At 47.3% G+C, this 22,166-nt stretch overlaps 1 protein-coding gene and 1 long non-coding RNA gene across 3 annotated transcripts in view; one reads left to right on the top strand and one right to left on the bottom strand.

Moving 5' to 3' along the window:
• XRCC5 (X-ray repair cross complementing 5) overlaps positions 1-22,166 on the bottom strand; it is a 519,003-nt gene that overhangs the window by 52,059 nt on the left and 444,778 nt on the right. The gene's annotated exons all lie outside the window — the stretch shown is intronic.
• On the top strand, positions 575-3,260 carry LOC146859276 (uncharacterized). Its single transcript, XR_014980078.1, has 4 exons — positions 575-711; positions 1,511-1,618; positions 2,079-2,186; positions 3,137-3,260. It is a non-coding gene; the product is annotated as an uncharacterized LOC146859276 (long non-coding RNA).

The following is a 22,166-nucleotide window of genomic DNA, read 5'->3' as shown; positions in this document are numbered from 1 at the left end:
GGTTATGCAGCGTGACTGAGAGCCCACATCTTTGTTTGCCTGGTTCTGCAGAATGGCAGTTACCCTTTTTTGTGAGCTTAGCTATTCACCTTATGGTAAAAGAAGTTCTATGTATAATTGCAAAAAACAATGAGGGGGACTAACCTCAACAAATGCCACTGTAGCACTCAATTAGACCCCAAAAATATACATCCTAATTAATACTAGGCAAAAAACATATTTTCCTAGATAGGATGCAATATGAAAAATCTACACAAAAAGGTGCTGAGTCAGATAGGGATATAGCGTCAGAAATCAGAAACTAACTTACATCTATTTTATCTTTATATCCAGCCCGTGTTAAATAAGGGAAGCAAAAGAATAACCATTTTTCCACTCTCCGTGGATCAGATAAGTAACTATGTCCTTCTAACCATATATAACATCATCATCCTACCATATACCTGATAGATCAGGATTCTTTGGTTAAATATATCTTTCTTCTCTCATTGTATTCTGTACAGGACGAGAGGCTGAAGAAATTCCGGCGTGAAGAAACAGAGCTACACAAGCTGGTACCTCCGGCGAGGGAACATGGATGCGGACAGAAACCCTGAAGAAGAGATCAACAACATGTAAGAGGAAGACCCGCGTGTCGGAGCCGTAACATGTCAGAGACGTCCAATCATGGTACCACGAATTCCCGACTCCGGGTCAACAGGACCCGAGCAGGTAAGTCGACAACACAAAGGGAGTGTGGGAAATGATAGGAAGGTGCTGTCTTGTCTTGGAAGCAGTGGGTGTGGGATTTTGGTGCTAGAAGTCTTTGCCAGAACACTTTTATTGATCGATTTGCTCATTTCTCAGGATGATGACATGCTCTTTGCAGTATCACATACTAAGAACCAGCATGTTAATTGACTCGTAAAGGATCTTTAACGCTATGTAGGGTCTCTTGCTGCTGTACATAGCTGTATTGCTCCTCTAGGTGGCTCGTGCAATACAAGTACCACTACATGCATGCCTCTCTTGATGTTCTAATGTGCTCTGCTGCATGTTTGTGCATGGTATGTCTTTTCAGAAAGTGCTTCTGGGAGCAAAGTGATATATGACTGTATGGCGTACCTGTGCTGAGTTGGATGTGAGATGTTCTGTCCTGTGTAAGGTTAGATGAGTGTGTGTCGTTTCATGGTGGCAGGTGCTTTGGATTTCACAGTGGTGACCTTGTAATAAATATGATATTCACCAGTCAATATGCCATATAAGGTGTTGGTGCAGTTGAGCGAAACATAGGGTTTTCTTTCCTATTTGATTTGCTCAAGTGCGTTATCTCATCTGTTGTGTGTGGGTGGGTTTAATTTATTTCCTAACATGCAACACAGTGGGCAATCATTTCATTTGAGAATTAGTGAAACTCAACCACACATTCTCTGTTTATGCTTAAGAAGTTGAATTCCCAATGTTATGTGCCTATTTACAAAATACTTTTTTCATAAGTTAATCATGTATAACTGCTTGTCAATTATTCTAGGAAATTACAGCTATTCGTCAGATTACCCTGCTACGGGTCTGAATGAGGAGCTCAAACTAATACAAACAAATGTAAGAAAATTTCAAGATGAGAATGATTTCTCAAAAGGTAAGTGAAACTCATCTTTTAAAACCAAGTGAGTAGAAGCAACTTTGACCACATAACCTAAAACTCCTAATTCTCCTGCACTTTGAACTCCTCACGTGCATATCTCAGAAATAAGTTTCTGTTCACCAAAAGCTGTGCCTTAAAACAAAAATAATAATAATAAAAACACCTACTGAATTGTAGGCCAGCTGAAGTACGTGTGGAAATCAGTAGGCTATTTATCATTTGCAGGCAGCGCTGTGTGCTTTGACAAACATTGTATGTTCTTTGCAAAAAGAAATTGGTTCTGGAGTACATTTTTGACATGACCAATGCGTATTTCTGGCACTAATGCATAATTTTTTGATCACTGTTACACATGGTGCTTATGAATGTCAATTAGCCGGCCAGAAACAAAAACGTTTACTTTTAAAATCATGTATATATGATGGCATATATATTAATGCTTTGTTATCTGCAGGATGATATGCAGCAGCTGGTAGAGGTTCTGTTGAACCCTATTCATTATGAAATTGTGTGCTGAGATGAGCATTGGGCAGGGATCAACCGGAAATTGCAGATTTATTTGGTAAGATATTCCAAATCATCTAATTACCCTTCTGGTAACGAACATTCAGGTTAAAGCTGCAAATTGTTTGTGTAAAAACAGTAACTAACATTAAAAATGTGTTTTGACTTATAAAACCTTAAGGCCTAAGTGGTCCCATAGCGGCTCACGTTATTGCTGCAGTGTTCCTTTTATGCTGTTTTGTATTGCCTTTTTACTCCTTCAGTCAGTTCTCTTCAAATAAGCAAGCAATCCAGGCCTTAAACTAGAAATCTTCATGACAGCACTGAAAGCACACAGTGCTTCCAGCCTTACTTCATACTTTCATCTGCATCCATGGTCCAAACACTTGCTTGTCTGCATTCATGTACTGGCCGCAAGGGAATTTGGGACTTTCTTTTCCAGACGGGCTTGCTGCAAGCGTAGTTCAGTGGACCTTCCGCCAATATCCTTCTTGAAGGCAGCATAAGTTGAACCCAAGGTAGTTTACTCCCTGTTTGCACAGGCTACATCTAGTGGCTTACAGACTCTGGTAACTGGGAAACCACTCTTTACCTTTGTACATCTGTAATTTATCCTGAATGTTAGAGGAGCAGTGATTAAAGGCACAATGCTGTCAAACTGTGGTCAATGTGTGGCGGAGATTAAAACCTAAAATTCGCCGTCTCTTGAGGATAAAAAGCCGTTTTTTACAATAATATTGAAACTCTGGGACTGTTCTGAATCTAATTTTCCCCTTCACTCTTACAGTTGAGAAAGGGATATTTTCTTTCTTCACCTTCCATCTGATCAATGGCCTAAGTTCAAATGTGAACCAGAAGCATCAGCAAAGCAGTGTTAAAACCTCTCATAAGGCGCCCTTTATGGTGGAGGGGAATCCAGTGTTTTATTAAGGCAGCTAATCTAAAAGAAAATCTAAAGTAACTCAATTGTAGAAAGTGTACTAATATAGTCTTTTGTTATCTTTTCAGAATGTTATGAAATCTTAGTGCAAGCTGGCTTCCTCTCAACAACCAAACTACGAGAAGGGCTCTTGTCGTAAGGATCTGCAATTGCAAAAGAGGACAAAATACTCTGAATCTGGCAACACACTGCTTCTTTTGTTGACTTTTTTTAAAATTCACTTTCCTTACTTTTAATGTTATCCTGAACAGTATACTATCTCTCTTTGAGGTCATGTACATGCTTTGGCGAAATAAAAGCACACAGTGAGAAGTAATTTCAGATCCATTTATTTGAACCAATTCTTTGTTCGGTGTATTGCCACAGGTCACCATATCAAAACTTAGAGTGACGTCGTTTAGCTCAAATGAAGACCTGTCACAATTAGTATGGGGAAAGGTCATACGTTGCAAGGCTGCTACTCAATGCAAATGGTATTCTTGCCAACACCAACGCTCCTCACAAATTCATTTTATATCATTGTCCTTGGTTAAAGAAGGGTCCTGTTTTAAACCCATACAGTTTTCTTTTTTAAAGGGACACCATGTTTCACCCAAGTATTTCATTTCAAATTTGTTTTTAAATTAGACTTGAGTAATCCAGGATGAAGGAAAGGACATTTGGAAAGTCTGTATTTAAACATTTAGGAGTGATATACAAGCATCGAGAACATTTTATTAACCCCTTCAGCGCGGCGCGGATTTCCACGCCACGCTGAAGGTTCCGTGCGCGGGCGGGGCCATGATGGAACGGTTCCGTCATGCGCTCAGCGCAACCGACGTGCATGACGGAACCGTTCCGTCATGCGTGTCGAAGGGGTTAAACCATTCTGAAGTAATGCCCATTTGCAATAGCCAAGAGTGCCCATCCAGTGGATACTCTTGGATGTTACGAATTGGGATTACTTCTAAATAATTCCACGGAGTACTCTTGGTTGTTAGGCAGTGATGCCCGTAGTATTTTCCCAATACCCTTGTGTACATTAACTCCAATTCGAAGTTGTCATAAAATCATACTACAGTAATGCATAATAATTCTGAAGATGTTAGCAAATCATCCAGTGGTTGTAAACAGTAACCATGAGGTTGTCCTGAAATCATCCGGTAGTATTTCAAACTCATCCTGCACTAGTCAGTTAGTATTCCTTGAAGTACAAGATCATCACGCGTTTTTAATTGAAGTAATCATGACACCATCCTGGAGTAATTCACGCTCATCCTGCAGTTGTCAATTAGTATTCTTGGAGTTGTAAAGGATCATCACGCATTTTTAATTGAAGTAATCAGGACACCATCCTGGAGTAATTCACACTCATCCTGCAGTTGTCAATTAGTATTCTTGGAGTTGTAAAGGATCATCACGCATTTTTAATTGAAGTAATCAGGACACCATCCTGGAGTAATTCACACTCATCCTGCAGTTGTCAATTAGTATTCTTGGAGTTGTAAAGGACCATCACGCATTTTTAATTGAAGTAATCAGGACACCATCCTGGAGTAGTTTTTGTGATTACAGTAAGAGTCATCTCATTTAAATATTTCTCCCTGTGGGCAGACTTCAGGATGGCTTGGGATGACTTCCCCAGATAATTACAGGAATAGCCTGGCTGAAGTCATCGGATGACCCTAGAATGAGTCCAGGATGATCTTCCTTTTTGACTTGGGAGGATCGAAACACACTGGCACTCAAGTATTCATTTGCAGGACATAACCGAGTGTGCTGCACTCGCCTCTTGGATGCTTTTAGTATTAACTTCAGTGACCTCTTGTAAACAGACATCTTCCTTTCTGGATCCCGTGAAGGGAGGACCCCATGATGGAAGGAATGACCCCATGATGGAGGGGAGGACCCCATGATGGAAGCACTTGCATAGGACAGCAATTACGCTAAAAGCTCTGTACTTTTTATTTCTATGGTTCTTAGTATGATGACTTGATAACCAAGTCAAGCACCTTTCCTTGAGATACATGTTCCATCAAAGCCAATATATCGTAATTCTGCTGTCTTTCTCACTTGGTCCAACATGTCCTGAGTGATGCTTTTGACTCTAAGACAAAGCACACTGCCGTACTCTCCTGAGTATGTGCATTGGTAAGCCAGTCATGTATGATTTCTATTGTACACGCCTTTCAATTCCGAATGAGGAATGATGCCAGGACCAACCACTGAGAACTTCTTTCCAGAGTATTTGTACATGGAAAGCTATTATTCTTTATACCTTGTTGTTTTTTAGGTCTCGCCTGACGTAATCCGCGTGCATGCGCCGCTCTCGCCATGCGAGGGCCTTTTGGAATCAATACGGATTCCATATGTGCACACGGACGGACAGAAGATGTGCTCATGGAGATTGGATGCTTTACTCGCGGCATGAGATGGACTCACTATTTTTCACACTGGCAGCGCTTTCGCTTGTTCATATTTGTCTTCCTTTTTTTCTTCCCGTTTTTGTCCCCTCCCTCCGCATTCCTCCTTTTTCTCCCTACCGGTTTTTAATGCGCATTGGTAAAATGCAAAGTAGTTATCGGAGCGCTTTACATGAACACCAGGTATATTACATGTTTACACACTGTTTTATTTCTTTTGTATGCGTGGGAAGATAAAGTGCTTTTTTTTTTTAGCTAGGTGATGTGGCTGACTTTAGTGTTTTTTGTTCTCGGCATCCGCATCTTCTAAAGAAAATGATTTTAGTCCGGCTGAGCTTATCATTGTTGGCGTCCGCCAAGCTGAGGGGGTGAATGTGTTACAGGGAAGGACGCTGCTTGTTTTATTACCTGAAGCAATGGCTGCTCGTTTCAGAGATCACTGAGCCTTAGTACACACTTTTTTTTTGTATCGGCATGACAGCTGGTGACAAAAAAAACCTAACATTATTGCATAATAAAGTTGTTCAAAGCGCCTTTAAAACTCGTAGAACTTTGTCTATTCCCTTGCATCGACTGCCATCATGTTTTTCTATCATACAAATTGTCACGTGTTCTTTGGGCACCGTGCACGACTAAATCCGTTTGTATAGCTACCAGCATTTACATACATGTTTACATATTTCCAGTCTAAAAGTCGTAGAAGTTAAAATCCTCAGATGCTAGTACTAGAGTAAATACAGAATTTAGAGTGTTTTTAAATTTGAGGCTGCAAACGCATTTCGTGCTAAAAAAAAAACTGAATGTCATGTTATTAGACAAAAATCAGTCCTAAAATGATTCCACTTGCTGTGCGCCTGCCGGTGATAGCTCAGCGTGTAAGGAACCCACTGTGCCAGCGACCTTATGTAATTCGCTGGTTACAGGTTTGACTCCCAATAGGCCAATCTGAAGTTTATTTTAACACTCCCAGTAATGCTCAAGAGGGGGGACTGGGGGTGGTTGGGGTAATGGCAAAACATTTCCAGGCGAAGTTTAACCGTTTGGCGCATTACAAATCTTTCTGTAAATTAACAGGCGCTGTGACTAATACTGCATGAATCACGGTGACTTCAAAGAAATGACAATTACGTCTTCAGCTGGACTTTTTGTTCGATAGCGGGTAATTGTTTCTGCCGATTATTGCTCAAATTCTTTGGACAGGTTTAAAATACTGGGGGAATGACTCGGGTGATAATACTGGACAGAGAATTCTTGAGAAATGTTAAAGCAGATTCGTGTTTTATTACACACTAAATATACAGAACCGAGAGGTCCTGAATGTTTGAGGGGCCAAGAGGAGAAAAAGGGGAAGTACACCCTCCTGATTCTAAATCTTAATCCACGTTAAAGTACTCCACTATTGTTCTTACCAAGTTATTGATTGTAAGAAGAGTTTCAATTGTGAAGGGAGAAATAATGGGATGTCCCCAAGTGAAGCGACCACTCATGGAGTGGTGTAGGAAAAGACCTTTCTTTTATTTATTTTCCCTCACACACCCTAGTGGTGTCATGCTTCATCATCGGAACACCACGACCCCTATAAGTCGCGGTGGGCTCGACCAATATTTCAGGGAGCACTTAGATAGTATAACTGGCCAGGGGGATAAAGATTAAAAATCCACGTCAGACCCCAGTATCCCTTTATTTTTGGGTCTGACAGGAATATTAAAAATAATGAACAGTAGGGTCGTTTGGAAAATTATGATCCTAAGACCCTAGGGCCAACATGTTTCAGTCCTTGTGTGCCCAAAAGGAATTGGTGCTAGGACTTTCTTCAGGGCTGTGTCCCCCCCTGGAATGAGATGAACAAGGAATTTCCCTATTCTATTTATAAAAGGGCAGGTAGCTGCTCCTTTGTATGTCGCTATTAAATAGAACGTTGAATCACTCCATCTGTGGAAAGAAGAGAAAACACAACACATAACAGGACATATATCAGATCACCATGATTTCGGACGCATATCACAACCACGTGAGAGGTGACCTCACATTCTCCCAGTGAAAATTAGTAGTCCTCTTGCGATATAGTGTAATAGTTAGAAGCTATATCTTACGCCAAGAGTACCCGCATTCTTACATTCTGTGTCTCGTACTGGCTAATTGCCTTTGTTTTAGTGTACCTTAAACCCAAGTGACAAAGTCAGGGTTTTGAAACCATCCACACACTCGCTCGCCGTCATTCATACCGCTCGATAGTATAATAAAGTTTTCTTTAAGAATTTTTTTTTTGATCATCTTACCCCGATTGGAGAGTGATAGTAATCCATGTGGAGTCACGGTTTTACGGGGATGCCTCTGTTACTGGACGTTGTTTGTTAAAAGGAATGACCATGTGTACCGGTCCATCAAACGGTGGAAGAAATTTAACCCCTTCAGCGCTGGGCGAATTCCGCCGCGGTGCTGAAGGGTTCGAGCGCGGGCGGGGCCATGACGGAACGGTTCCGTCATGAGCACAGCTCAACCGTGGCTCATGACGGAACCGTTCCGTCATGAGCATGGAAGGGGTTAATAGTTATGTATGCGGAGACAAACAAAACAAGGGAAACGTATTAGCTCTAAGTCCGAAATCGGCAAAATCTCCGTGCGGAGGTAGTGGAAGAGCGTACCTTGTTAAAATTATTGAGCCAAAAAGCAAAACACTCACGGATTCCCGGGTCTCTCCCTGCTAATGACCTGTGTGGCGCAGATTCCATCGGCTTGTGAGCAATGGCCAAGTGCGCGCGAGTGGTTTAAATGTCCCGAATGAAATGCAATCATTTTCGGGTACAGGAGAAAAATCACGCGTGATTGGCGTGAATGCCGCTGTCGGTGCAGTGACATAGAAATACATTTTTAGAAAAAAAGGGGAACCTGGACAGAATAAAAAATCTGCCTCCACTGAATGTACCTCAGAAATACTGTATCATTACGAAGTGCATGGTCAGCGGTGGACCGGCATGTCTAGAGGAGGTGACTACGCGTCCTATTGATGAGAGGAATTATGGGAGATGTAGTACATGTTCTACATGATGGTCAAACCCCGATATGAACTTGGCTGGAAATGGCTGACATAACGTAAATGCCGACAATGCCTGGTCGCGGTGTCCCGATGATGAAGCATGACACCACTAGGGTGTGTGAGGGAAAATAAATAAAAGAAAGGTCTTTTCCTACACCACTCCATGAGTGGTCGCTTCACTTAGGGACATCCCATTATTTCTCCCTTCACAATTGAAACTCTTCTTACAATCAATAACTTGGTAAGAACAATAGTGGAGTACTTTAACGTGGATTAAAAAAAAAAAGATTTGTGGCCTTCCACCTTCTGAAATCTCTAAACCTCATATGGTGGATTCGGGAGAAAATAACATCAGGAAGTGCCAAGACACACTTGAGCAACGGTGTACAGGTCACAAAAGGTTATTGTTTTTTTTTTTAAAAAACCTTTATTGGGCGCAATCAAATCTTACACAGCTTGTCACCTACAACCTGAATGAGCAGGCCGGGAGCGGTAGTGCAGTATAATGAGCAGTGAACATTGTATGACGATGATCAATAATTTAACACAGCTTAAACGCCTACAACCCTGAAGGGCCGGCAGCGAATTAAAACATTTACCGCACAGAAATGCAAGGACGTGTAGTGACAAAGCGGTGCAAAGTCGACAGTGAATAGTTGAGGTTTCGTTTATCTATAATAACCAACTTAGGAGCCACAAAAAACATCAAACTTCAATTCCCTCCCAGGGTGTGTCCACCATACACAGTATGTGGCAGAAAGGACTGAGAGGCGCAGGGCCGCTGCACGGCAAGGCGCACTGAAGAATGGAGTAGGCGCACATAGCGGCACAGCGCCACCCCGTATAGCCAGGTCAATTGCGCTGGGGGGGGGGATAATATGAGCGAGTCGGGGAGCCAGAGATCAGTGTCGCCATCTAGAACGCCATGCTGCACGATCCATTAAAGAATCAGGATCTCACTGTTTAGGGATCAGGGGAAGCAAGAGAGCCTCCGGTCATCCATCCCGAGCATCCGACTCGGGGCGTGTAGACACAACCGAAAGCGTGCGGCAAGGCAGGGCAAGGCAAGGCGGGGACGCTGCGCGCGGAGTGTGGTGCAAGGGGAGGGCGCAAGTGGGGGCAAGGTGATGCATCAGCCCCGACCATCCGTGGGGGGAGACCCTGGCCCGCGCGGGGTAGGCGGCATGTCTCTCTCCGAATCCTCCCGAAGCTCCCTCCCTCCATCAGTCGAGGCTTGAGAGCGCAGAAGATATGTCGTGAGTGGTCCCCATAGGTCTTTGGGACGGGATCGGTGTGGCAGGAGGTCAGCATAGCTGTGTAGGTGTTCCTGCCAGGTTGACATCGTGGCCAGCCAGGTCTTGAACTTGGGCGCTTGCCCCCGTCCCCATCTGCATGCCACATGACGCTTAGCCAGTAATAGTCCCAACGAGAAAAATTTCCGGTGTGCCTTTAACGAGGGGCAGGAGCGGCCCAGAAGGGCAATCATTGGGCACGGGGATATGTCCATCCCAACCATTATAGACAGGGCCGCGAAGATCGCGATCCAATACTCAGCCACGGTCCGACATGACCATGCCAGGTGTATGAAGTCCGCTCCAGGCTGGCGGCACCGAAGGCAGCGATCATCATCCCGGAGTCCGAAGCGGTGCAATTTAGCCGGAGTGAAGTAAAGACGGTGTAAGTACTTAAAATGTATCAAGCGGAGGCGGGCATTGCCCGTCACAGCGTTGGTGTGACAGCAGCTTTCCTCCCACTGGGCATCTGTCATTGAGGCACCCAGATCGCTGTCCCAGTCCGTCCGCGCCCTAAGAGGGGGGAGAGAAGGTGCCACCTGTACATGTTTATATAACATCGAGACCACGTGCGTCGGGGCGGTCGCCTGGAGCAGGGTATGCAAAGGCGCCACGGTGTCCGGCTCATCCGGGAAATTAGGAGTGACCGCCCAAATATTTTGCCGGAGACGAGTGTATAGGAATGTATCCATCACCGACGGGGTGTTGTCTCCGAAGAAGTGGGACGCAGCACGAAAGGTCCCCTGGTGGTATAGGTCGCCCCATGTATGGATCGCCAGCCGCGTGAGCAACCGACGTCCAAGCTCCTCGCGGGTAATACTTAGTCTGGGATCATAGGCCAAAGTCATACGTGGAGAGTACAGAAATTTAACCTCCATACAGTCTGCCATGCGCTTCCAGGCTTGTACGGTGCAATCTACCGTGGTGGGGTCACGAGTCCCCATTCTGGTCTCCGTGTACAGATACCCGGCGGGTTTCTCGGGTCTCATAAACCCGTCTTCCACTGCCAGGTGTGCCATGAAGGGGGGGGGTGAAACCAGTACACCGCAAAGTGGCCCTGGGCGCAATCATAGTAGCGTTGAAAGTTCGGAACGTCGAGCCCACCCTGATGATAGGGCAACATGAGTGTGCGCAGCCCGATCCTGGCCTGCTTCCCGCCCCAAACCAGGCGGGACAGCTGGGAATTGAGGGTCCGAAAGAAGGTTTCCCCTGGGCTATATGGTATATTGGTGAAAAGGTACAACAATTTGGGAAGTATCACCATCTTGATCAGGGAGATGCGTCCTGCCATGGACAGCGGAAGATGGTTCCATTGCGAGATTTTGTCGGAGAGTTTGTCCATGACCGTACCATAGTTTGCTCTAAGAAGGGCGTCCCGGTTCCTGGTCACCTTAATCCCCAAGTAAGTTATTTCGTCCGACTCCCACAGCAAGGGGTAATCTAGCGGGAACTTCGTAGTATTGTCAGTCAGGGGGAATAACGCAGACTTCGCCCAATTTATTTGTATGCCCGATATGGCCCCGAATTTAGTCACCTCCCGCAGCAATGGGTTGAGATTGTCTCGCGGCTTATGAACGTATAGCGTCATGTCGTCCGCATATAATGCAATGAGCAATTGTCGCTCCGGGTACATAAGAGAGCGGTGTTTATGGTGCTGGCGAAGTTTGGCCGCAAGCGCCTCAATAGCGAGGGCGAAGAGGACCAGTGAGAGAGGGCATCCCTGACGAGTTCCTCTGTGAATAAGGAATGGGGCAGATCGGGATCCATTGAGCAGGACCGCCGCCTTAGGGCGGCGGTACAACAACCGGATCCAGTCCAGGAAGTTGAAGGGAATTCCCATCCGCTCCAACAAGGCCAATAAGTAATCCCACTCGAGGGAGTCGAACGCCTTGGTGGCGTCCAGGAAGACCGCCGCCGCCTCGCAGTGGGGGTCGATGTCCTGCATCACCGCCTGCAGGGTACGAAGATTGTGGGAAGTCGACCGATTAGGGACAAACCCAGCTTGGTCGGGAAGAACGAGGCGCTCCATCAGCAAATTGAGCCGTGTTGCGAGGACCTTCGCGAGTATCTTACTGTCCGTGTTCAACAAAGAGAGGGGTCTATACGAGTCACAGTACTCCGGGGGTTTGCCCGGCTTCAGCAGAGAGGTGATGAGGGCCTCACGCATCGTCCCCGGCAGGATACCCGCCTCAAGGGCAGAGTAAAACAGTTGCTTTAGAATAGGGGCAAGGACATGGATAAAGGCTTTGTAAAAATCTATCGGCAAGCCGTCCGAGCCCGGCGCCTTGCCTGACTTCATGGACATTATCGCGTCCTTGATCTCGTCCAGCTCCAGTTCGTGGTGCAGAAATTTCTGCTGGGATGGACCTAACCAGGCTACTGCGGTATCATCGAGGTACTCGGGGAGTGCAATCGGGGTCTGTCTACCGGAGGTATACAGACCAATGTAGTGTTCCGTAATGACGCGGAGCTGGGCAGAAGTGTCCCTCTGCGGGACCCCATGTCTATCCAGCAGAGAGGACACGTAATTTTGGTAGCGTGGCTGCCGCACCGCCGAAGACAGTGCTCTACCGGATCGGTCGCCCTCTCCGTATACCCTCACAACGTAAGGCTTCCCCAGAAATTTGCATTCCTTAGCAGCCGCGTCTGTATACTCATTCAATTTTTCTCTGAGGCGCGCTGCGATCCCCTGGTCCTGTGTGTTCAGCGCCTGCTCGCGCTCTAGTAGCAGCAGTTCAGCCTCCAGTCTATGCACATCCCCGCGCAGGCATTTGAGGATCCCCCCACCCTTCGCTATGCACCACCCCCTCACAGTAACCTTAAAAGCCTCCCATACAGTAGTGAACTCGGTGACTGAGCCAGTGTTGCGGGTAAAGAAGTCTGTGATGTCATCCTCCATTTCTGCCAGGAACACTGAGTCTGTGAGGTGCGCAGGGTTGAGGCGCCATCTGAGGTATGGGGACGCATCAAGGGGAACGTGCAGAGAGACCAACACAGGGGAGTGATCGGAGAATGTGCGCGCTAGGTGACTCGCCTTGACCAACCACGGGGTAAGGCCGGGAGATAGAAATATATAGTCGATGCGGACCCAAGTGGAATGTACAGCAGAGTAGTGCGTGCCCTGCCGAAGCGAGGGGTGGAGGTGTCGCCAGGCATCAATCAGCAGATGTTCGTCTGTTAAATTAGCCAGGGTGCGCTGGGTATGCGAGTAGTGGGACGGCTGGGGGTGTGAGCGGTCCATGGCGGGCCGAAGTGCGGTATTGAAATCTCCACCCAGGATTACATGGGATATGCCTAGTGTCCGTATCTTCCCCACATATTCAGAAGCGTCGCCGGGTCGTCTACATTGGGGCCGTAATAGCAAGCGAACAGTATAGTGTGAGAGTGGAGCCTCCCCCAAATCATGCAATATCTGCCACAGGGTCCCACCTCGGTTCCCGCTGGTATGAAACCCAGCCCGCGCCGCACCAACACCGTCACGCCTCTAGCATAAGTTGAGTAGGACGAGAACACCCTGCATGCAGCCCAGCGTGACGCAAATGAGGTGTCCCCCCCGGGCCGTAAGTGCGTCTCCTGAAGCATGGCAATGGATGCTCCTTGCCTATCTAGGTACCCCAGGACCTGGCGTCTCTTTCTCGGGTCATTTAGTCCTCGAACATTCCAGGAGATCAGCTTAAACTGTTGCATAGGCCCCGTGCCCCCTACATCCTTCATCGCACCCGGCCCCGTAATGTGCTACAGTTGTTCACAGCATGGTACAACACAATGAAATAAGCATGACAATCAAAAAGGACCCTTCGAGGTGCCTTCCCTTTTTCCCCGTTCCGCACAGACATCACTCGTGTTTCAGTGGCTCGAGAACAGTAACATCGAAACTGAGTCCCTCCCACACCGGCAACCCCAACTGGCCAGGAATATTGGTCCCACCCATCCCTCCCCATCCCCTAAAAAACCAACCCAGGAAAAGGAAATAGTAAGACATCAACCCCTACCCCGCTAGGGGGGAGGGTGTAGAGGGGCTCGCCCGTAGGGGGGGTAGTGTCTAGGGGCGCCCAACCTGCCACCCAACTCCTTACTTTCACCCACAAGAATCCAGACGGCTAGTCCGGGCTCTTAGCGTGGGACGGAGGTGGGTGACCGAGCACTGAAGTAAGCAATCATCCATTCAGACATTTATATTAATAGAGGGTTACCTCACCCGGTATGCTTGGTAGTTGGATCAGGAGAGTCCTGGAGCTGCATGTGTACATTACCCTGATACCACCGCGAGTGCGGTCAGTCCTGCTGTCCCATCGGTGAGGGCGACCTGGAGCGGTGCGGCACCTCATTCTCTCGAGTCTCTGCTCTCCCATGCCGCTTAAGGAAGTCCTCAACCTGCTGTGGCTGCTGAAAAAAGAGTTGTTTGCCTTGATGAGTTATTTTCAATTTCGCAGGGTAGAGCATAGCATAGGGGATCTCACGGGCTTGTAATTTCTTTTTGACGGTAGCAAACTTGCGTCGAGACTCTTGTACTGATGCAGTGAAGTCAGGGAAGAATGATAATGTCGCATTGCCGTGTCGCACTGTACCTATCTCCCGTGCTCGGCGGAGAACTGCATCTCTATCCCTGTAGTTCAGGAATCGTGCGATAATGGGACGCGGAGGGGCCCCAGGGGGAGGGCGGGCCGCCAGGGACCTGTGCGCTCTTTCAACGATCAAGTGTGGGGAGAAGGAGTCTTTCCCAAATAACTCAATCACGAGGTTCTCAATGTAGGCCTCCATTTTCCCCGTGTTGGTGGTCTCCGCAAGGCCTAAAAGGCGGACGTTATTTCGACGGGACCTGGCCTCCAGGTCCTCATTCTTGTCCGCAATTAGTTTAAGAAGCCGGTCCATTTGAGACATCTGTTTGCCTGCGGAGGTGGCGCCATCCTCCAAGGAAGAGATCCGCTCCTCGGTCTCCTGAAGGCGGGCGTCATGTTGATCAAGTTTGGCCACGACCCCGTCCAGTCGGGTAGTGATGGTGTCAATCTTGGAGTCAATAGTCGAGAGGCTTTGCTTCATGCCGACCAGTAGAGACTTCCAATCCTCATCAGGGGCCTCGGCGGACGAAGGCTCGCCACCCGCCCCGGGCGCCGGCGGTGGGGGGGGGGGGTTTCTTGGTCTCAAAAGGCAGCCTGGACTGGCGGGTGTCGTTGCGTCCCATGGCACGACCCGAGGGGGGGGGGGGGACCCACCCCGCCACTCGCGATCCCACCTGAAGGGAAGACCGGGTAAGGTATGGGGGGGGAACGCCGTCCCAAAGCACCACACGGTAGGAGTCCAACCGGAGACGGGTAACGGTCCGCGGTCCAGAGGAGGGCACTAGCAGGATGGACCTCCCGGGAGCAGGTGGGCCACAGCCCCTGGCAGCAGTGACCAGCGCAGGAGAGAGCCCTCAGGCAGGAGGAAAGGTATCCAGGGCCCCGAGGGGGGCGCGAGGGCAAGCGGGCCAACACCCGGCAAGGCAGGCAGCAAGAGCGGTGGGGGGAGATGGCCGGAGACCGCAGGCGGCAGAAGGGTCCAGGCCAGAGGGCCTACCAGTTGTCAGGCGCACGGGGGACTCCGTCGCGGCATAGCCCCAGGGTCCCTCCACAGCAGGAGCGAGTACAGGCCACGTTACGCTCGCAGCTCGCCACCGGGAGAACCAACGTTCGCCCCTCAGGGCCAAAGCAGGCGCCCGTCACCTCGCGGCGCGGAGGGCGGCGCAGGGAAGACAAGTTCTCAGCAGGGCTCCAGAGGCCGGCTCCCAGCTCAGGGCCCCGCAACGTGGTAGGGTACAGCAGCTGATTTCAGGCAGAACGGGCAGGCGACCGGACCCCCCACAGCCCAGGGGCGGTCCGGCGCGGAAAGGTGCCGCGCGGCAGACAGGGAGCGAGCGGTGATGAAGGCGGCGCTCCTCAACCCGCCCAGCGCTCGTTGTCCGGGACAGCACCAGGCAGCAGGCAGCGATCGGCCGGGGTCTCCAGAGCAGGCCTCCTCCCAGCTCCGTCGCCCTCCGCAGTCCTCCGGCAGCCCGCAAGGCAGAGCCACTCACCCCCGAGCTCCGGAGCCCCCAGGCAGCCGCCGCGTCACTAGGCCAGGGTAGGCCCCAAAGCCGCGGGACCCAGCAGTCCGCGCCGCCGCGAGACACCGGGTCGCGCACAGGGAGCGGCCTCCGCCGGACAAAACGCAGCCGACAGCGCCGTCCACCAGCACGGGAGCGCGTCGAGGAGCACACCGCTGTGACCAGCAGGCTCTCCCGGATACACCGGTGAGGTCTGTTTTCAGGTTAGTGAGGGCAGGATGGTGTGAAGGATGATGAAGTGCCCGGTCGGGCAGGAGCCTCACGATAGTGCGGCCATCTTGGTGTAGCGCCACCTAGCGCCCCCACAACAGGTTATTGTTACTGCTGTTCTACGCAAACTCACAATTTGGTTTCATGATGATAACTCATCAAACTCTGGAGCGTTGCCAGCAGCATCCTTTTTAACGGCACTCAAATGTATAGGCCACAGAACTGCCAACATTAAAAATAAAACAAGCATTTGCAATGCAATAGGTCTCGCAATTACGAGAGTTTGAGCAATTGGCATTCTAAACGACAATGCCTTTTTAGTTTTGTTTTTTAAAAACATAAATAAAAGGCATTGTTATTTACAATGCCAATAGCTTAAACTCTCATAAATGCAAGACCTATTGCATTGCAACAGGTCTCGCATTTACCAGAGTTTGAGCTATTGGCATTACAAATGACAATGCCTTTTATTTATGTTTTTGAAACATAAATAAAACGCATTGTCATTTACAATGCTAATAGGTTAAACTCGCGTAAATGCGAGACGCATTGCAAATGCTTGTTTCTAGTGTCCTCAGTTTGACGACAGGGAACTTGTGTCAAGCACTGAGCATTTTTCTTCGCGTATTTGCACTATCAAAGCTATTTTATTGTAAGCTTGCTGACTCTCTTATCCGGCCTTACATTTTCTGAGTGATGAATTCTGAAATTAAAGCAAGGCACTCTACCTGGACTTTGAGTATTTGAATGAGCAATGCAATGACGAAGGACTTGTATTGTATATTCTTTAATTATTTCATGTCCTAGCTCAGGCCACTCTGAGTACTCGTACAAGTAATGCAATCATGTAGGACTTCTATCGTAAATCCTTTTAATCTGGTACTGGTTTAGGTGGTAAGGCACGTCAGCTCTTTTTTTTTTTATAACAAATGAAGGTTGACAGTACAAATATATGTATTTGGTGGATTTTATAGCATGGGGATTTAACTTATGACTTTCTGACTAAATTGTAAGTTTGAAATAACTGGAGAATAAATATTTAAAAATAATAATAAGAGGAAACCAGGAACGCACACTGACGCTGCTCAACCATGGGACTGCGTTCTTATGGCGAGTGCATCTTCTAGGCTAGCAATTACAGAATGATGGAAACAGGCTATGCCCGTTGCCAAGCTATGTCCTCCCAAATACCCCTGGCACGTTATAATCAGAGCCACTGAAATGTTTGCAGCATGAGCGTTAGGGTCTCAGCCAAGAGAGCACCAGCACAGCCATTTCAAGTGCAAAGGAGCAGCAGCACCGGAGCCAACGGATATAGGACCCAGCTGCACCCTAGAATCAAGGTTTGCTCTCAAAAGTCCGAAAGGGTAGGGTACAACTAATCACGCGATTACACAACTAAAAGTAAATAAGGGCCAAATCAAGTTCACAAATAGAATGAAAAGTACCATATAATAAGGAAAAATAATCTGGTATTGCCCTGTGTGTAACCATTACAACGTACGTCAGCAGCAAGAACCATTAGCATTGGTTCGGTTATGTTCTGAACTTGTTATAATACATCATTTATGTTATGGCGCTTTAAATGCAAGATTCTACTGTGTGTTCTAGCGTTGCTATGTGATTTCTCACAGCTGTGTTCCTCTACTGTCAGTTGTATGCTGGCTGCAGTGGGGACACCAACGTTATCTCTGCGCTCTGAATAAAATACTTATTTCATTGAATACCAACTTTGCCTTGAGATATTCTTGATTACAACAGATGGCGACGATCAGCTAGCAACTTGTAAGAAGAGCGCAGAGTGAAATGAGTGCTATTCAGGTCACCTTGCAGGTCTCCAAAGGGTAGGCTGAGTGAACCGCGTCTCATCGCCGCCCTGAAGCTGGGCTGCCGCTCCTACACTGAGGACACTCAGATCATAGTCACGGCAGACTAGGAACAGACAGGAGAGTGGATAAAAGCTCAAGCTGACACCTAGACACCTACAGGGGCAGACAGGACTTTGTGGGAGGGGCTCTAAAAGGGGCGTGCCGCCCACATTTGTATTGTGTTTATGTCTAAAATACGTAAACTAAACTGTGATTTCTATAGTGATCTACTCGATCAGCATATTCTTTCCTCTCCCAGCTCTCTGGTATTGCATCCTGATATATACCAAATGACATACACCTAAAACTATCCAGAACTATTGGCTTAGCCAATGGGCAGCCTATGATAAATGAGAAACAATGATTTTGGTGTAACTAATTAATTTTAAAAATGTTTCCGTTCTGAAATTGCTAAACTGTGAATTCAACATTACTGAGGCTGAGATAGGAGTAGTGGTCTACGGAGTGCCTCCGTTGCTCCCGTTTGGTTCATTCTATGTTAGAAACGCATGCCCTTTTTCTCGTAACATCTCCATCTTTATATCACAAACCTCCTCTTTCCTCTTCCTCACCCTCTTTTTCACTTCCTCGCATCTCCTTCACTTCACCACCCTCTGAACGCACCCGCTCGCTTGTAAACACGTTTTCTTTTCGCCTTGTCAATTTTGTGACAGCTGTTTAAGTTCTTAACAAACACGTGCACAGAATCACAATTGCAACTGGAATGCATACCCATCGCTCTGTGCGCTCAACAGAAAGGCAAGAAATTGGATGACTATGTATTTTGTACACCTTTTAGACCCAATGACAGGCGCTATAAGAAACTCACACTGCCTTCAACCTCAACTCCAGAGCTCCCAATCGTGGGCTGTTATAAACACCTCAAGTGGACTCAGTTCAAAGTATGCACTATACACCAGTAATAACCTAAAAGAAGAAAATACAGAAAAACAGCATCCTGAAAATAGCTTACCTAATCATGCATTTCCTAAGAGTGTTAAACATGTGAAATGCATACAGAAAATAAATCACTGACACTTATTACTATAATGTTTTTCTGTATTCATTGCTCAGAAATGTATCAGTGTTTGTAACAGTGTTAGGTAAAGACAAACATAGGGAACCGTTTCAATGCCTGTTTTTAGTTACTACCGGGTCTGAGACCCGGACAGACCTGACTCACTTAAAGCCCCGGGTGCCGGAAAGTTGATTGGTACCACTGAACCACTCTGATGATCAGCCAGCACCTGAGGTGACAAGCCTTTTCGCATAAGACTTCAGACTCTACTCTGATTTGTTTATTGCATTACCACATGGTGGTGGATTTATCTTAGAGAACCTGCAACCCCCCCCTGTCTTAGATGGTTGGTAGGATTGCCTTCATTGCCAACTGAATCACCGGCAGCTCTAATAAACTGATGTGGAGGAAGGTATCTGCCCGAGTCCAGAGACCTCTGATCTCAACCTCTCCCAAATGGCTTCCCCAATCCAGTAGTGACGCCTCTGTCACCACCGTCAGTTTTGGGTGGGGCAGGGAGAGTGGTTTGCCACTGGTCCAATTGCAGTCAAGCAGCTAGCACTGCGGATCATTTGCAGCCAGATATGACCTTGGAAGGTTGATCGAGCACCCCCATCAGCGCCTGGATACCATCACGGGCGACCAGAACCACTCTACAAATCTACCTTATATTACATTACATTACAACAATGTTAAGAGGCTCACTGTCGTCTGGAAGTGGTCTGTTACCGGCTCTGACGAGCCAGATGTCAACAGGCAGTCATTAAAATAGAAAAGACTGGTACCCTCGACCTCCACAGACAGGCAACGACCACCACAATCACCATCACCTTTCTGAACACGAGGGGTACTAGTGAGGCTGAAATAGAGCAAAGCAAACTTAAATTGCCCGTGACCCACCCTGAACCGCAGTTAGGGCCTGTGAGTCTGCAGATGGGGAATGTGAAAATAAGTGCCCTGCAGGTCCAATGCTACCACCCACCAAGATTCAGGACACAAAGAACATGGGCCAAAGTGAGCACCTTGAATATATTTGTGTTTGTGCAGGATGGAATTGAGAGGTCTAGAATAGGCTAGAGGCCTCTGCCTTTCTTCCGCACCAGGGAGTAACAGGAATAACAACCAATCCCTGCTTCCAATGCTGGAACCGTCTCTATGGCTCTTCATGCCAAAAGAGCCTGCACTTTTGGCGTAAAGTGGACAAATGGTTCTCTTGACAGGGGCTCCACCATAAGTGGCAGGCCAAGAAGAAATATCAGGATGTAACCCAGTTGGACAATCTGCAGCGCCCGTTCGTCAGATGTGAAGTTGTATCAAATACGCGAAAGGAAATGGGAGGATGCTTGCAATAAGTCTAACCACTAGGGATCGCTCGGGGTAGCATTCTCACCAATTGTACTTTTGCCCACCATGCAACCTCAGATTAGAACCAGCCATATGGAAAGCAGTCTTGGCCCTGCTCGAATAGGAATGAACAGACCAAAATAAGACCGAAATGGCGGGCCAAAGACTGATTGGTTGGAATGCTACCCTGAGCTATTGCCAGTGGTTAAACTTATTGCTAGCATTCCTCCATTACCTCTTCTGTGTTGGATGTGATGTTGTGCCAATCTTACGGGAAGTATTTGTTCCTGCCGCCCACCGGGTGGCTGTATACCACTAAGAGTGTACTAAGTGGGGTTTAAGGTTGTATTCACAAGATAAGAAATCTGTGCTTAGAACTATCCCGTAGAAACATAAATATAATTATGTGATGTGGACTGTTGTATATAATGCCACTAAAAGAAACAAGGTATCTCCATTCCATAAGCAGAGTGGGGTACACATGCCACTCAGACTTGAGACATGTCACACACGAGGGTGGTGGGAAATTGAAAAATCGTTGGAGAGGGCACTTATTTTATACAAGATTTTCTGCATGCGCCAGAGTTGTACTGATTTGGGTGAAACCTGGGATATCCTTCAGCCACAATCAGGTGCCGCTAGATATGGAAGGCAGGTGTGTGCTGTTGCGGAACAGACCAGATGGGGAAGACATCCTACTGGCCAATGTACATATGCTAAACATGGACCAGGTCTGCTTACTTATTAAGCTAAAGAGACAATTGGCTGATGCAGTGGCGAGACGAGCAATAACGGAGTGGACTGTATCCGAATATGCGATGTCCAGGTGGATTCATCTTAACCCCGCTTCTGGCGCCCCAAGTAGCACTGGCACCGAAAAACTGGGAGGCTGAAAAGGAAATGGTGGACCCTCAGAGAATTTAACACTGCCAACCAGGAATATTCTTATTATTTAAGTGTCCCAGACCTGTAGTAAAGATTAGAAAATATCTAATGTACTAGGGCGTTACACCGAAGCATAAAGGAGATCAAACCTATCCGGTCACAGCCTACTGTTTGTGGTGGGGAATGACACTCCAATACCCAGCTGGAAGCTGCAAGGCTTTGCATCAGAGGACCCAGTGTCTAGAGGGACGGTTAGGGAAGAAATAAGGCATTACTTTGAAGAACAGTAGGGCACAGCTTCACACACGCTTTAAGGTCGCTTTGGACGACTTGCGCAGCCAAAAACGATAATTGAACAGGAAATGGCACACTTAGAACAGTGGGTCCAAGAATTAGAGACTGTATATGCACAGTCTGAGAGGAGAGGGTTGGGCGAACAGAGATTAGGGAAAGGCTCTTTCAATTTAGAAAGCACTGGAGGAGTTTGAATTACAGAGCTAACAAGACAAAAAGGCGTGCTGAGGGCGCCAAATGTGGGAAACGACTATCCTGCCTGGTTAAGCGAGAGGCTCTCATAGCTCAGGGACTACAGAGTATTTCCAGGAAGGAATGCATTGAGGGTTCGGAGATTATTACTGAGCACTGGAAGCAGAGCCAAGGTTTTCTTCACTCTATTAATTCTCCTTCATAGGCGAGTCCACGCAGGGAGACGGGTATGTTATATCGCAGGAGGTACAAAACTGCTAACATTGACAACCCATACACTGAAGTAATTAGAGAAACTGAAACGCCCTCACTGTGCTGTATATTGTTTACAACAAAAAAACCTTGATTAGTTGAAAAAATACATTTAAAATGGTTTGTTGAATTTTAAGAAAAAAAAGTTTAAAAAACAGGTTAATTATGAAGGAGCGAAAGACACTCTGCGGAGTACCTGTACATCTTTCATAATTATTTTTT

This window comes from Triturus cristatus, chromosome 3_2 (assembly GCF_964204655.1).
Source record: "Triturus cristatus chromosome 3_2, aTriCri1.1, whole genome shotgun sequence".
NCBI lineage: Eukaryota > Metazoa > Chordata > Amphibia > Caudata > Salamandridae > Triturus > Triturus cristatus.
The sequence above is the reverse complement of the archived record's forward strand: the minus strand, read 5'-3'. Positions and strand labels throughout refer to the sequence as shown.